This window comes from Dipodomys spectabilis, unplaced genomic scaffold (genome assembly GCF_019054845.1).
Source record: "Dipodomys spectabilis isolate Male_0828 unplaced genomic scaffold, ASM1905484v1 ptg000051l, whole genome shotgun sequence".
Classification (NCBI taxonomy): Eukaryota; Metazoa; Chordata; class Mammalia; order Rodentia; family Heteromyidae; genus Dipodomys; species Dipodomys spectabilis.
Window position 1 is genome coordinate 20,572,958 of NW_024870728.1, and position 15,018 is coordinate 20,587,975.

The 15,018-nt window shown below is 43.0% G+C and overlaps 1 protein-coding gene across 2 annotated transcripts in view; it reads left to right on the forward strand.

The window, feature by feature from the left end:
• Positions 1 to 8,208: 8,208 nt before the first annotated feature.
• Plekhm3 (pleckstrin homology domain containing M3) overlaps positions 8,209 to 15,018 on the forward strand; it is a 166,737-nt gene continuing 159,927 nt past the window's right edge. Inside the window, exon 1 of one of the 2 annotated variants that reach the window (XM_042679250.1) lies at positions 8,209 to 8,295. The gene's annotated coding sequence lies outside the window, so the exon portion shown is untranslated. The remainder of the gene's footprint in view (positions 8,296 to 15,018) is intronic. The other variant, XM_042679249.1, reaches the window with a different exon arrangement.

Here is a 15,018-nt window from a genome sequence, read left to right on the forward strand (position 1 = left end):
GGGGGGTCCAGTCGTGGGCCCTGAACTCTGGGCCTGGATGCTGTCCCTCAGCTCTTCAGCTCAAGGCTAGTGCTCTACCACTTGAGCCACAGCACCACTTCTGGCTTTTTTCTTTTTGCTTATGTGGTGCTGAGGAATCGAACCCAGGGCCTCAGGCATGCAAGGCAAGCGCTCTACCACTGAGCCACCTTCCCAGCCCCCTTCCTTTCTTTTTTTGAGGCAGTATATCAGTTACGCAGCTCAAACTAATATTCTGCTTCTGCTGGGTAACAGGTGTGCAACTCCACAACCAGACAGCTTTTGCATTTTATTTTTTATTTTAAATTTTATTGTAAAGGTGTTATACAGAAGGGTTACAGTTACATGAATCAGGTAATGAGTACATTTCCTTTTGAATAGTGTCACCCCCTCTCTCATTCTCTCCCAGGTTTTCCCTCCCCTCAAAGCTGTATAGTTCATTTCCAACATAGTGTCTAGTGGGTTTCAAGCTTTGCATTTTAAAAGGAATAACTGGTGTGGGGCACTGGTGGCTCACACTTGTACTCCTGGCTACTCAGGAGATTGAGATCTGAGTATCATGGTTCAAAGTCAGTCCTGGTAAGAAAGTCCACCGACTCTATTCTCCAATTAACCAGCAAAAAGCTGGAAGTAGAGCTGTGGCTCAAATAGTAGAGCCTAATTTTGAGCAAAAAAGCTTAGGGACAGCTCTCAGGCCCTAAGTTCAAGTCCCAGGACTGGTACATAAGGGGGAATAAAAAGAATAACTGGATCGGTAATTTTTTTAGAGAATAGTAGAATGAGCAAGTTAAAGACATTCTCCAAGAATGTCATTCTCTCTGTCACCACAGAGTGCTGCTGTCTCCAATGACAAAGTCCCAAGAAACCAAAAGGCTTGGACCCTAAGAGGAACTTGGGGGCTGTAGCCTTAGGATAAAAGAAGTGAGCAAGACAAAGATGTTTCCTAATTTTGAAAAAAAAATGGAGCCCCTAAGCAGCAGGGGTCCCTCCTAAGTTTTCTTGAAGGTCATTTCACAGTATGGTAACTTCTGGCTTTCCCCACAGTGTCTGTAAAGACAGTGCTTCAACAAAGGGGACGAGAAGGGGCTGTTTTAGAGCCATTAGCGTCCTCCCTCCCCCACAGTCCCATTAGCGGGCCTTATTAAACCAACTCAGACAAAAAGCAAAGATGCCCCAGTTAATGGAGAGTCTCCCATAATTACTCTGCTCTGCTGCTTCTTTTAGGGTCTGAATGGTCTTTAAATAATGTTTCTCTTGCTGTGGTCGTAGACAATGACCTAGCAGTCTGCTTTAAGCGGTGCCAATCCCATTAGCTGAAGAATAGGAAAGCTCTGTGTGGGTCTTGGTGTGCCAAGGGAGGGAGGGCAGGCAGAAAGGAGGGAGCGAGGGAGCAATGGACAGACAGAGACAGATACAGACACAGAGAGAGAAGCTGAGCTTGTGTGGGTTTAAACCCTGATCTTTGCACACCTACCCATCCTGGAAATTCAACACACCTCAGTATCTGTCAGGTTATCACTCGATAACTTGTCCTTCTAGAAAATGGCACGAGATGCCTTCAAATGCACTACACATTTCTCTGTAGAATGTAGTGGTGGTGGTGGTGGTGGTGGTGATGTGTGTGTGTGTGTGTGTGTGTGTGTGTGTGTGTGTGTGTGTGTGTGTGTGTGTACTGGGGCTTGAACTCAGAGCCTGAGTATTGTTTCTGTGCTTTTTCACTCAAGGCTGGTACTGTACCACTTGATTCATAGCTCTACTTCCACCTTTTTGTTGGTTAATTGGAAATAAAGAGTCTCATAGACTTTCCTGCCCAGGCTGACTGCAAACTGTAACCATCAGATCTCAGCCCTTGACTCAGCTAAGATTTCAAGCTTGACGCACCAGTGCTTGGTTAGCTTCTTATATATACATTATTAACACCCTATATACTGGGAAACAACTTTTATTTTCATAATAAATCATCAAAATGTTTGTAATAAAAAAATCACGGAGGAGGAATTGAGCTTGGTGTTTGGGCATTGGATCCTTTAGTGTCTATGATTCCAAACCTGGTGAAAAGAGCTGGATAATAATGAAAAGCTTACATGGACCTTCAGGTAGTGTTGGGGGAAGATTTTTAGATCATATGAGAATGGAAACAGATATTATGCTCTTTAGGATAGGACTGGACCTTGGATTAGATTTTGAAAACTAAAACAGCAATAAAAGCTCTTTTAAAAAAACCTTGAAAATCCAATAAAATAGCATGCTGGAATAGAAGTCTTCAACAATACAAATATAAATTTCTTATTAGATCTTGCTATGGTCCATCATCTTGCTTAGCAATATAAATAACAAGAAGTATAATCAGCAAGGCACTGATGACTCATGCCTGTAATCCTAACTCGGGAGGCTGAGATCTGAGAATCACAGTTCGAAACTAATCAGAACATAAATCTTATCCATAATTAAACAGGACAAAAACATGAAAGGGAAAGAATGACTTAAGAAGTAGAGTACCAACTATGAGTATAAACTATAAACTTCAAATGAGAGTTCAAAGCCCTGAGTTCAAGTCCCATACTGACTGAAAAGAAAGTTATGATTATTATAATTTCTAATTCTAGACATGTTTCAGTTAGGATAATAATTCAGCAGTCCTGATTCCTAATCCAGCGCTTTTTTTTTTCTAAAACAGCACAGCTTCTCATTCTCTCTCTCTCTCTCTCTCTCTCTCTCTCTCTCTCTCTCTCTCGCTGTTCCTGGGGCTTGAACTCAGGCCCTGGGCTCTATCCCTGAGCATCTCTATGCTCAAGGCTAGCACTCTACCACTTGAGCCACAGCACCACTTTTGGCCTTTTCTGTTTATATGGTATAAGGAATTAAACCCAAGGCTTCATGCATGCTAGGCAAGTACTCTATCACTAAACCACATTCCCAGCCCCTGCACAGCCTCTCTTTTAACATATTTACCTTACCACAGTTTCATATACAATAAAGACAAGAGTATTTCATTAAGAGAGTTGATCCTAGCTGGCTGCTGGTGGCTCATGCCTGTAATCCTAGCTACTCTCGAGGCTGAGATCTGAGGATTGCGGTTTGAAGCCAGCTCAGGCTGGAAAGTCTACGACACTCTTATCTCCAATTAACCACCAGGAAACTAAAAGTAGTGCTATGGCTCAAGTGGCAAAGTGCTAACCTTGAGCAAACAAGCTCAGGGATTAACACCCAGGCCCCAAGTTCAAGCCCCACAAACAACCAAAAAGAAAAAAAGAGGGGATCCTCTATACAATTTCCAAGTACCCTTCTTAGACTCAAGCATCTGAGCCACTGACCTGTGTCCAATGCTTCAGGCCTGAGGCATTCTGGCTGATTCTATTCCTGGCCAACCAGGTCACCTTCTGAAATCTCCTCCTTCTAGGCTAAGTATTGAGGGTCTCAGACTTCCCTAACCCCCAAGTCTGAGGGCTATACAAGCCTCTTACCCAGGGGTTATCCTCCTGTCAGTCTGTTCCTGCTATAATCTGAATACTTCCCCTCAAAACCCATAATACCAGCATTCATCTGTTATGCTATTTGAGAGTGGAGCCTTTAGGGGGTAATTTTGATGAGGTGAAGTTATGTAAGCAGGTCTGTAAGAAGAGCCATTAATGGCTTTGTAAGAGACCCAAGTTAGTATGGTAGCCCTGTCTCACATGTGAAACACCACACAGCTAGACGGCCCTTCACACATGCTGGTATTGTGCTCATGGACTATCCAGCCTGCAGAACTATGAACTAAATACCCTCTGTTTATAAATTACTTCATCTTGGGTATTTTGTTACAGCAGCATAAGATGGATTAAGGCCGTCTTCTTAGGGCCTGGGCAGGGACTATATAGCTGGAAAGCTGCAGACGACATTAAGGCAAGGCAACTAAGATGTTCATGTTATATGTGGGTCCCTAGAGTGCAGAGCAGGCATCTGAAGGCATCTCTCTGTTTTCTTACTTTGCTTTGTCTGCCATTGAGGATCCATTCTGGAGTTTTGAACTCAGGGGCTGAGCTTCTTTTGCTCAATGCTAGCACTCTACCATTTAAGCCAAAGCTCCACTTTTGGCCTTTTCTGTTTATGTGGTACTGAGGAATCCAACTCAGGGCTTCATGTACGCTAGGCAAGCACTTTATCACTAAGCCACATTCCCAGCCCAAACCTTTGCTTTTTGAAACTTTGCTGGCAATTTAATTCTAAGCACATGTCAAGTTTTGTTATAACTAATACTGCCAGGACCAGTCAATCCAAAAGTTTATTCTTGATAAGATATTTTGTAGAAAGAGAGGAGTTCTTAATTTCTAGAAAGTTACTATTCTGTTATTATTTTATTTTTTGCACTCTTCTGTAGTGTACTGTCTTTTCACCTTTTTTTTTTTTTGATTCAATAATGTTATTTTTCCAAGGAGGCTGAGAATCGCAGTTCAAAGCTAGCCTGGGCAGAGAAGTCCATGAGACTCTTATCTCCAGTTAATTATCAAGAAGCCAGAAATTGAAGTATGGTTCAAATGGTAGAGTGCCAGTCTTGAATGAGAAATCCAAGCAAAAGAGCAAGGTCCTGAGTTCAAGCCCTAGCACTGGCACAAAAAGGTCATTTCTTAGTAGATGAATATTACTAAGCACCATTATAAATTCTAAATGTGAATTAATACAGTTTTTACATTTTACAGAGAAAATTATTTCTATTATGATATTACTATCATCATCACCCGCATTTACTCCATGGAAAAATGAGATGAAGAGAAATAATGTCGTTTTTGTGAGTTTCCATGTAATGCCACAATCTCTGCTTTTCTGCCTTAGTTCTATTCATTCTTCAAGTCAGGCTCAAATCTTTACTCTTTTAGAGGCCTATCAGAGCAGAGCAAGTCTGTTTTTCTGAACTAGTTGAGTCTCCTTACCATAATTACTTCCTAGATATTTACTGTTTCTGATTGCTAGAAATCTCCCCATATGATCATCTGAAAGTGGAAGATAACTAGACTCTTGATTGACAGCTTAGTGGACAGGTGACTGGCTCTGTGATATGTGTCAAGAATCTTCCCCAGTAAACAGGGCTTGCTGCCCCAGCAAGTAGTACGGAAAGTAGATTGCCCTCAGGGGTCATCCCCTTCAAAGATGAGTCAACTATAGACAGTTGCTTTGCCCAGGGCCATGTCACCTTTCAGAGAAGCCCACATCCAATATGGTGGTGTGGAACTACAGAGTCCTGGCCATCTCAGGATGCTTCTATTGATTTTTTTTTTTTTGGGGGGGGGGGTCCGGTCATGGGGCCTGAACTCTGGGCCTGGGCGCTGTCCCTCAGCTCTTCAGCTCAAGGCTAGCACTCTACCACTTGAGCCACAGTGCCACTTCTGGCTTTTTTCTTTTTGCTTATGTGGTGCTGAGGAATCGAACCCAGGGCCTCAGGCATGCAAGGCAAGCGCTCTACCACTGAGCCACCTTCCCAGCCCGCTTCTACTGATTCTTGAGGCCTTCCTCTGCACACCTCCAACTCTGTGCTTTGTGACATCACAGCTAGACTTTGAAATTAAACATGGTAAAGAGATTTACACCTTAGAAACTGGTGAACACTAATCAAACGCTCTAAAGTTTTCAGAGTTAATTTAGCAGTACAACACTATTCTAGACCCCATTCAGAATTACTTTGAAGCCCTTGAGACACACTTTCTCAGGTCATTGAGGAGATTAGCTGAGGCCACTGTTGGCATAGAGCTATAGGCTATAGGCATTAAGGCTATATTAAGGCTATAGTTTTTTTCTCTGCCAGATTCCCTGCCTCCCTTCCAAGGGCTTCCCCGGCATGCTAAACTCTCTTTCAAAGTGTGCTTTTCTGGGGCATGCCAACAACTTTTAATACTCTTAAAGTTTACCTAAACGTTGCAGATCACTTAGCTTTATTAAAGTTTCCCCAGAAGGAAGTTGAAAAGACATCATATTAACAGGTTCTGTTCTACATCAAGACAGTTATAACTTCCTAGGCAATTCTCTTGACTAGTAATCTCTCAATAGAGTTCCTGGTCAACAGCAGCCATTATATAAGCAACTGTTCACCCATAAACCATATGTAGAGGATAATGAATTTCTGTAGAGTATGTTTATTAACTGGCCATGTTCAAACTTCCTAGTTGAGGATTTTTTTTTGTAAACTCTATATATTCTTGGCCTCTTGGGTTTAAGGAACTTTAGTAAGCATTGGTGGTCAATGTGACAGTTGTTGTTGTTGGTGGTGATGGTAGATGTGGTAATGATGGCTGTTGTTAGTGGTAGATGTGATGATAGTGATGGTGGTAGATTTGGTGATGGTGGTTCCTGTTGGTGGATGTGAATGTGATGGTGATGATGGTGGTGGATGTGGTCATGGGAGATGTGAATGAGGTGGTGATCAAGATGGTGGTGGTAATGGTAGTAGTATATTTGGTGGTGGTTTCTTGGATGTGAATGTGGTGGTAATAGATGTGGTAGTGGTGGATGTGGTGGTAGTTGTTAATGGTGGTTGATGTGGTGGTGATGATTATAGTGAATCTGAGAGTGGTAGATATTGTAGTGATGGTTGTCGGTGGTGAACATTGTGGTGGGAGATATGCATGAGGTGATAATCATAGTGGTGGTGGTGGTGGTGAATCATTGACTATCTTTCGTGGCTGAAAATTACTTTGTAGAAGTGGTACTTTCAAAAAAATCTGAAAGCTAGCACCTATGGCTCATAACTGTAATCCTAGCTGTTTGGGAGGTTAAGAGCAGAAGGGTCAAGGATCCAGGACAGCAAGAGGAGAAAAGCCTACAAAACTCTCAAGGAGGGAAGTTAGGATGCTATGACATGAACCTGTGATCTCAGCAAAGAACAAAAGCCCTAAGTAGGTGGATTGCAGCTCAGGTGTTCAACGAGCAAGGGGTGGTAATACAGACCCCATCTTAAAAATAACCAGTGAAGGGGGCTGGGAAGGTGGCTCAGTGGTAGAGCACTTGCCTTGCATGCCAGAGGCCCTGGGTTCAATTCCTTAGCGCCACATAAGCAAAAAGAAAAAAGCCGGAAGTGGCGCTGTGGCTCAAGTGGTAGAACGCTAGCCTTGAGCTGAAGAGCTGAGGGACAGTGCTCAGGCCCAGAGTTCAGGCCCCATGACCGGACCAAAAAAAAAAAAAAAAGAACCAGTGAAGGCTAAAGATATGGCTCAGAAGTATCATACCAGCCTAGCATGTGTGAGGGGGGGCCCTGAGTTCAAAACCCAGTACTGAAAAAAAAAAAAGAAAGAAAAAGTATATGAATTGGCAGTCTAGAAGCCTGGTCAGTCACACACACACACACACACACACACACACACACACACACACCAATAAACAAACTTTGGGGGGTGTGTGTGTGTGTGTGTGTGACTGACCAGGCTTCTTCTAGACTGCCAATTCACACACACACACACACAGACACACACACACACAAAGTTTGTTTTATTGGGAACCTGCTGCCTGGTCAGACACACACACACACACACACACACATCAAAGTTTGTTTTATTGGGAACCTGCTGCCTGGTTGGAAGGCCTTCGCTTAAAACCATGCCCTGCCACAACTTCAGACCCTAAATGAGAACCCATCTCCAGGTACTCATAGTCCCACCATCGTACTTTTGGAAAGAATTTCTTTTTCTTTTTGTGCCGGTGCTGGGGCTTGAACGCTGGGCCTGAGCTCAAGGCCCGAGCTGCGCCACCTGAGCCACGGCTCCACGACAGCCTTTTCTCTTCTCTTCCGGTAGTCGATGGGCGATGGGCGTCTCACAGACGCGGGGCCTTCGGGCCTACACTGTGTGCTCGGGGCTCAGCCTCCAGAGCCGCTAGGATCACTCGCCCAAGCAAGAACTCGAGTTCTTTCGGACGAGAAAGCCGCTGAACGCTGGCGGGATCCTGAGACATCATTCCAAGTGCTGGAAGGAGCAGCAGGCGACTCTGCGGCACGCGCCACGGCGTTTACAACGTGAGAAAACACAGACGCCGGGAAGCCGGCCGGGCAGGGCCGGGCCGGGCCGGGCCGGGCCCCGCGGGCCTCGGGGAGGAGATTCCCGCCTTCCCGGCCCGGAACCTTGGGCGTCCGGGTCTGGCCGCGGGGGTGCCGGGGGGGAAGCATTTAAGCGCAGGACCGGGCGCAGCCGCTTGTAAACAGAGCCGGCGGGAGGGAGGTCGCGGCGGCCGCGCTGTCACCGGGCGGCGGGCGGCTGCCAAGGCGGGGCCGCCGACCCCGCGCTGCGGGCCCGCCGGGGAAGGACGAGCCCCCGGGTGAGCATGGCGGACCTCGGGGCGGCGGGGCGGGACGGGAGGAGGCCGGGCGCGGGCGCGGGGCCCCGGGGGCGGCGGTGATGGTGCGGTTTCCTCCCGGCCCCGTTGGCGTTGTGGTTTGGGGTTTGTCATTTCGTGCCGGGGACCGCCCCGCCTCGCCGAGGACCGCGCGGGTCCGGGGAGCTTGCACGGCCCCTTGTCCGCTCATGTCTGTGAAGGACTCGGTGGGGGAGAAGGGAGCTGACCCAGGCGATGCCCAGTTGGGCGCTGGGGGGTCACCGAAGGCAAACCTCAGCCCTCAGCCCGCCCGGGGCTCCGGGAGAAACAGCCCGGAGGTTCTTTCTGTCCACTCTGGCCATTCTGAATGTAAAGAACACCCCAAGGCTGATGAGAAGTCTGAGTTGGTCTATGAAAGGATTACTAAGCTAAAAAAAAAAATCAGCATAAAAGAGATCACACCCAACTGTTTAAATTTAAAAAAAAAAATCGACCGAGGTCTACGATTGAATGGCTCATCAGGACTGGTCTGTATGAATCACTGGCAAAGCTTGGCAAATTTTAATTTACCAGGTTAAATGGAGGTTGAGCAAAACAGTTGTAAACTTCCTTAGTGTTCCCCCCCCCCTCCTTTTTTCCTTCTTGAAAGAAGCTAGAGAAAACACCTAAGGGTTCCCCCCCTTGTTTGTTTTTAATTTAAATAATTGTTGGACCCCAGTGCTGACTTATGTAATCCTACTTACTCAGGCGGCGAGTCCTGAGGATCACAGTTCAAAGCCAGCCCAGGCAGGAAAATCCATGAGACTTACATGGTCAGTTAACCAGCAGAAAGCTGAAAGTCCAGTTCTTCAAACGGAGAGTGCCAGCTTTGAGGGAAAAAACTAAGGGAGAGGTGCCTTGGCCCTGAGTTCAAGCTCCAGTACTGGCACACACAAATAGTATTTTAGTAATTACAGTGATTTGTAATATGTATTCATAAAGTATTTCATTGTAATCTGCCACATATAAATTACAACTGGCGTAGCTAAAATAAAATATTAAGTTCTGTTTTGTTAACTTCAAGAAAATGACTTAACAAAAAAGACACTATAATATAGTCTTTAAACGGATCAGTAGAGGCTGGTTGCTGATGGGTCATGCCTGTAATTCTAGCTCCTCAGGAGGTTGAGATCTGAGGTTCAGCGTTCAAAACTAGCCCCAGCAGGTAAGTCCATGATACTCTTATCTCCAGTTAATCTCCCAGAAGCAAGGAATGGAGCTGTAACTCAAGTTGTAGACTTTTAGCTTTGTGAAAAGACCCAAGCCCAGCATTCAAGCCCCCAAACTGATTAAAAATCATCAAACTGACATTGCTTAGGCCCTGAGTTCAAGCCCCCGGACTTAAGTGAGCCACTTTGGTCAGGTAGCCTTTTAGTTAGACAAATATTAGAATATGTTACACATAGAGAAGTTTTTTAAAAAAACACATGCTAAGAAATATTAACACTTGATGAGTTTGTTTTAACAGTGAATATTTTTGCAATGTCATGTTTTAAGCAAGAAGTTTTAAGTTCCTTCTTGGTCATTTCCTAATTGTGCAATCTTGGATAATTCTCTTTGTTTTGCTGTTTCTAATCTGTAGAATGGGAATGATAGCTGTGCTGATCTCTTAGGGGGTTTGGGAGGATTAAATGACTATGATTAGTCTATAGGAATTACTATATACATATTTGTTAATAAATAACAAAATAAAAACATACCAGTGTTGAAAAGTAGAATGATCACCAAAATTTAGGGAGAGAGAGGGAATGGAGTTATAATTTAATGCTATAGAGTTTCAGATTTGTAAGTTGAAGAGTTCTAGAAATTGGTCCTTAAGAATGTAAGTATACTTAACCAAAGAGATGCTTAGGATGGTAAATTTTACATTTTTTTTTTTTAACTACAGTTAAAATAACAAAGCGATCTGTTCACAATCCTAACACGCAGCAGCTCTATCCACAGCTGTCTTTGTCATTGTGAAAAATGCAGCAATGGCTGGGAATGTAGCTTAGTGGTATAGTGCTTGCCTAGTATGCATGAAGCCCTGGATTCGATTCCTCATAAACAGAAAAGGCTGGAAGTGGCACTGTGGCTAAAGTGGTAGAGTTGCTAGCCTTGAGCACAGAGAGACTCAGGGACAGAGCCAGGCCCTGAGTTCAAGCTCCAGGACTGGCAAAAAAAAAAAAAAGAAAAAGAAAAAAATGCAGCAGTATCAAGAAAGTTAAATTTTCTGTAGATTCATGCAGTTGGGATTTTTTTTTTTGTCAGTGGTGGGTCTTGAACTCTAGGCCTGGGAGCTGACCCTGAGCTCTTCAGCTCAAGGCTGGCACTCTACCACTTGAGTCACAGCCCCACTTCCAGTTTTCTGGTGGTTAATTGGAGATAAGAGTCTCACAAACTTTCCTGCCTGGTCTGGCTTTGAACAGTGATCCTCAGATCTCAGCCTCCTGAGTAGCTAGGATTACAGGCATGAGCCACTGGTCCCTGCTCGCGTTTTGTTTTGTTTTATTTTGTTTTTTGAGGCAAGATCTCACTGGCCTAGGCCCTTGAATTCACAATACTCACCCCTCAGCTACTGTTTGCGTGACAGGAATGTATCACCACACCTGACTTTGCAATTGCGATTTGTCATAAAAAAACACAAATAAATGATAAGAAATGATTGGGAAGATTCTGAGCAGGCACAATTCTCAAAATGCTTTACCTCTAGGACTGGAAGAACCTTGATACCTGGAACTGGTACATAAGATATCACTTCCTTGATTATGTTACGTTGTATCTAATATGGAAGACTTGAATTTAAAATGATGAGATTATGTGGGTGAATCTAATCACAGTTACCCATAAACAAAGATCTTTCTCTGGCTGGGAAAAGAGATTTAAAGGATTGGAAAGGTCAGTATATTATTGCTGAGTTAAACATGGAAGATACAATTGAGAAGGAATTTAGACAGATGTAAGGAATTCAAGAGGCCTAAAATTATTGAAGCCATCGGCTTATAACCAGGATAGAAATGGGAAGCTCAGACCTAAGGACACCAGAAGATGGGTTCTGACATTATGCTAACAATACAAGAAAGCTTGAAACAGGATTCTATACCAGAGTTTTTAGACCAGAGTCCAGCCCAGCCTGGCCAACAACTTGATTGCTGCCTTATAAGAGATACCTTAGGTGAAAACCCACTAGCCCATCCAGACTTTTGACCTTCATAACTGTGAGATAATAAATAGATGTTGTTTGAAACTACTCAGTTTGTGGGAATTTGTTATGCAGCGCTAGAAAACAAATACAGACTTCAGCAGGAAAATGGGGAAAAGAAGTGAATAGACTGTATGCTAAAGTTTGGATCTTGAATATCCCCCAAAGGGCTTCTATGGTAAAAGTTTGTCTCTCAGGATGGAGTTTTTGAGTAAAGCTTTTAAGGGGTGGAACCTGGTGGGAGGCTTTTTTAAATCATTGGGGAAATACCTTCAAAGGGGATGGTGGGACTTTGGATCCTTCCTTGTTCTTTTTTTTCTTTTCTCTCCAGCTCATGATGGAAGTGATTTTGCTTCTCTATGCATTCCAAACATTATATACTGTCTTGCCAGCATCCTAAATATAATGGGACCAATCATTCATAGATTCAGACCTCCGGAACTGTGAGGCAAAAGCAGCCTTTTTTCTTTATAAGTTGATTATCTCAGATATTTTATTACAATGACAGAAAGTAAAGCACACTATCCATAGAAAATTGAATGGCTAATCAGTATATAAAAATGTATTCTTTTAGGCTGGGAAGGTGGCTCAGTGGTAGAGTACTTGCTTTGAGCTGAAGAGCTGAGAGACAGTGCCCAGGCCCAGAGTTCAGGGCCCATCACTGACAAGAAATGTATTCTTTTTATAAATCAGAGGAATTAAAATTGAAACAATAGCAACGTATTAATTTTCTATCTCTAAAACTAACAGATTTCAGAAAGTTCTAACTCTCCATGTCAGCTAGTATGCAGTGGTACTGATACTCAAGGGTGTACAGTTGTCCAAACTTTTCTAGAAGGCCTCAGTAATGCTCTTGTTTACCCAGAAATTCTTCTAGGAATCCATCCAAAAGAACTTACGAGAAATATGTTAAAAGTTAGTGTTTAAAGATGCTTACTATGGCTTTATTTATACAAGTACTGGCACTAAATGCTCAGTAATAGGGAACAGTTAAAATATGGTACCATTAAAAGATCCCAGTGTTACCAAAACATTAAAAAGGATATTTGTGTGGAAAGGTATTGCCAGTTTTTGTCAAGTGGAGGGGAAATGCAATGGAGAACTATACAGACTGAATCCCAATTATGCTTTAAAAATAGGTCCATGTAGAAAAAGAGCTATAAGGGCCAAAGTAGGGCACTGCTTTTCCTGCCATTAGAATGTGATTAATTATTATTTATTTTGCCATTTATTCTTCTTAATGTTTAACAAAAAGTACATAAGGACTTCAAAAGCTCTCTGTATTGTGGGGAATACTGTGAATCCAAAACATAAAATTCATAAATGGATAGCAGAGATATTTTTTAAAGAAAATAATTGAAATGGAAAGCAAGTATTATTGGAAAGATTGAAAATAAAGATAGCTAGTGTTTTTTAGTAGTGTAATCAATGACTCCCTCTCTTTTTAAAAAAGGGGCTTGAACTCAGGACCTGGGTGCTCTCCATGAGTTCTTTTGCTCAAAGCTAGTGCTCTACTACTTGGAGCCACAGTGCCACTTCCAGTTTTCTCTTGGTTAATTGGAGGTAAGAGTCTCAGAGACATTTCTGCCCTGGCTGGCATCAAACCACAATCTTTGAATCTCAGCCACATGAGTAGCTAGGATTACAAGTGTGAGCCACCTATGTCTGGCATATCAGTGAACCTTTCTAGATGGAAGATCACTGAATATCATTGAGAGGTGATAGAAGGCATGTGGTTGGATTTTCATTAAAAGTCCTTGTCTTCTTTCCCCTCCCTGTTCATCCCTGTCTGTCTGATTCTCTCTGTCTCCTGCTCCCTCTTCCTCTGTGTCTCCTCTCCCCCCCATAACTGATGGTCTGTCTGACTCTCTCATCTGTCTGATATTCTCTCTCTCTCTCTCTCTCCTTTCTCTCACATGGTCTTGCCAACCAGACCTGGAACTCTGATCCTCCTGCTTCAACCTCCCCACTTGCTAGAGTCATAACCCATCTTGGCTGGCTGAGAGAGTCCTTGTTTTCTCATAGATTGATTGGATTTAGGCTTTAGGCTATAGACTCAGTTTATTTATACAAATAGAAAACAAAGTATTAAGGAATATGTAGCCATTTTTCCAAAAAGGAAGAACAAAAGAGCTTTGTAGATTAGGACTAGGGAAGGCCCACTGGCCCTAGGCCAGTAACATCTGTATTAAAAATATTCAGAGTTCACAAGTCAGAAGACTTGAGCTCAAGTCATTCATTTATATATTTAAGAAGCAGGCAGATAGATGGAAGTTACTTTAATTACTGTTTCAGAAGACATGATCTGAATAGGAACCTGGACAAGTTTAAATCATTTGGGCATAGTTTTTTTTTTTTTTTTTTAATTTAATTTAATTTTATTTGTGAACATACTGTACAGAGGAGTTACAGTTACATGGGCAGGATAATGTGTACATTTCTTACCAAGCATTGCAGCCTCCTCCTTTGTTTACCCTTCACATCCCTTCCCAGCCTCCCCCCTCCCCCCCTAATCCCAATCCTTCTCCTTGGGCATAGTTTTTATGATTCCCTTTCTCCTGACAGTTTCCAGCTAACAGCTAACAGCTGCTGCTTTTTGTATTTTCTCTTTGGTTCACCTTTCTGTTTTCACTTTGCCCTATGCTAGCATACCCTTGGAGAAGCACAGAAACTGTTGCCACCTTGGCTGCTGACTGGTGGTCTGTCTGACTCTCTCTCTCTCTCTCTCTCTCTCTCTCTCTCTCTCTCTCTCTCTCTCTCTCTCTCATTAAAAGTCCTTGTTGTGTTTTTCCCCTCCTTGGTCATCCCTGTCCGTCTGGCTGCTAGCAAAATGCTGGTTTGCTCTATGGGGATTGTTAACCCCTTAAAAGAAAAGATCTGGAGAAATATCTAGCAAGCCTTTTTCTTTCCTTTTTTCTCTTTTAAGTAGATTTGGTATTCACTTAATAAGGAATTGAACCATTTTCTAGGTTGTGGGGCAAGCGGAAGAATCTGGAGACCTCAATAGTGAATAGAGTGACAAAAATGACCACCATTAATAAAGTCCACAAACTGTTTGCTCTTATTTCATTAGCTGCTGTGGGTTATAAGAACACTAAAAAGCCCACGTAATTCACCTTCCTCCTGACCATGGGTAAACACATCATTTGTTCCATGAGTGTAGTTAATCCTGGTGATGGTATAGGTTATGAACAAAAACCAAAGTCAAAAGATAGAGGCCATTCACTGACATGTCAGGGTAGAAGTGTGGCTCAAGTGGTAGAGGTATCCTTGAGTGAAAAATGTAAGGAAGAATGAGTTCAAGTTCTAGTACGCTCCCCCCAATAAAAAGAAATGTCAGGCTTACATTTTGGTTTGGACTTTCCAATTATATATGATAGTTATGTTTGGTAGAAATCTACTTATCCAATTATTTTGAATAGTGTAACCAGTTTATAATTCAGTATGAGTAAATTCTGTCCCTTTATTGTGTTATCAGTTTACCTGGATTTAACTAATTGGGAAAT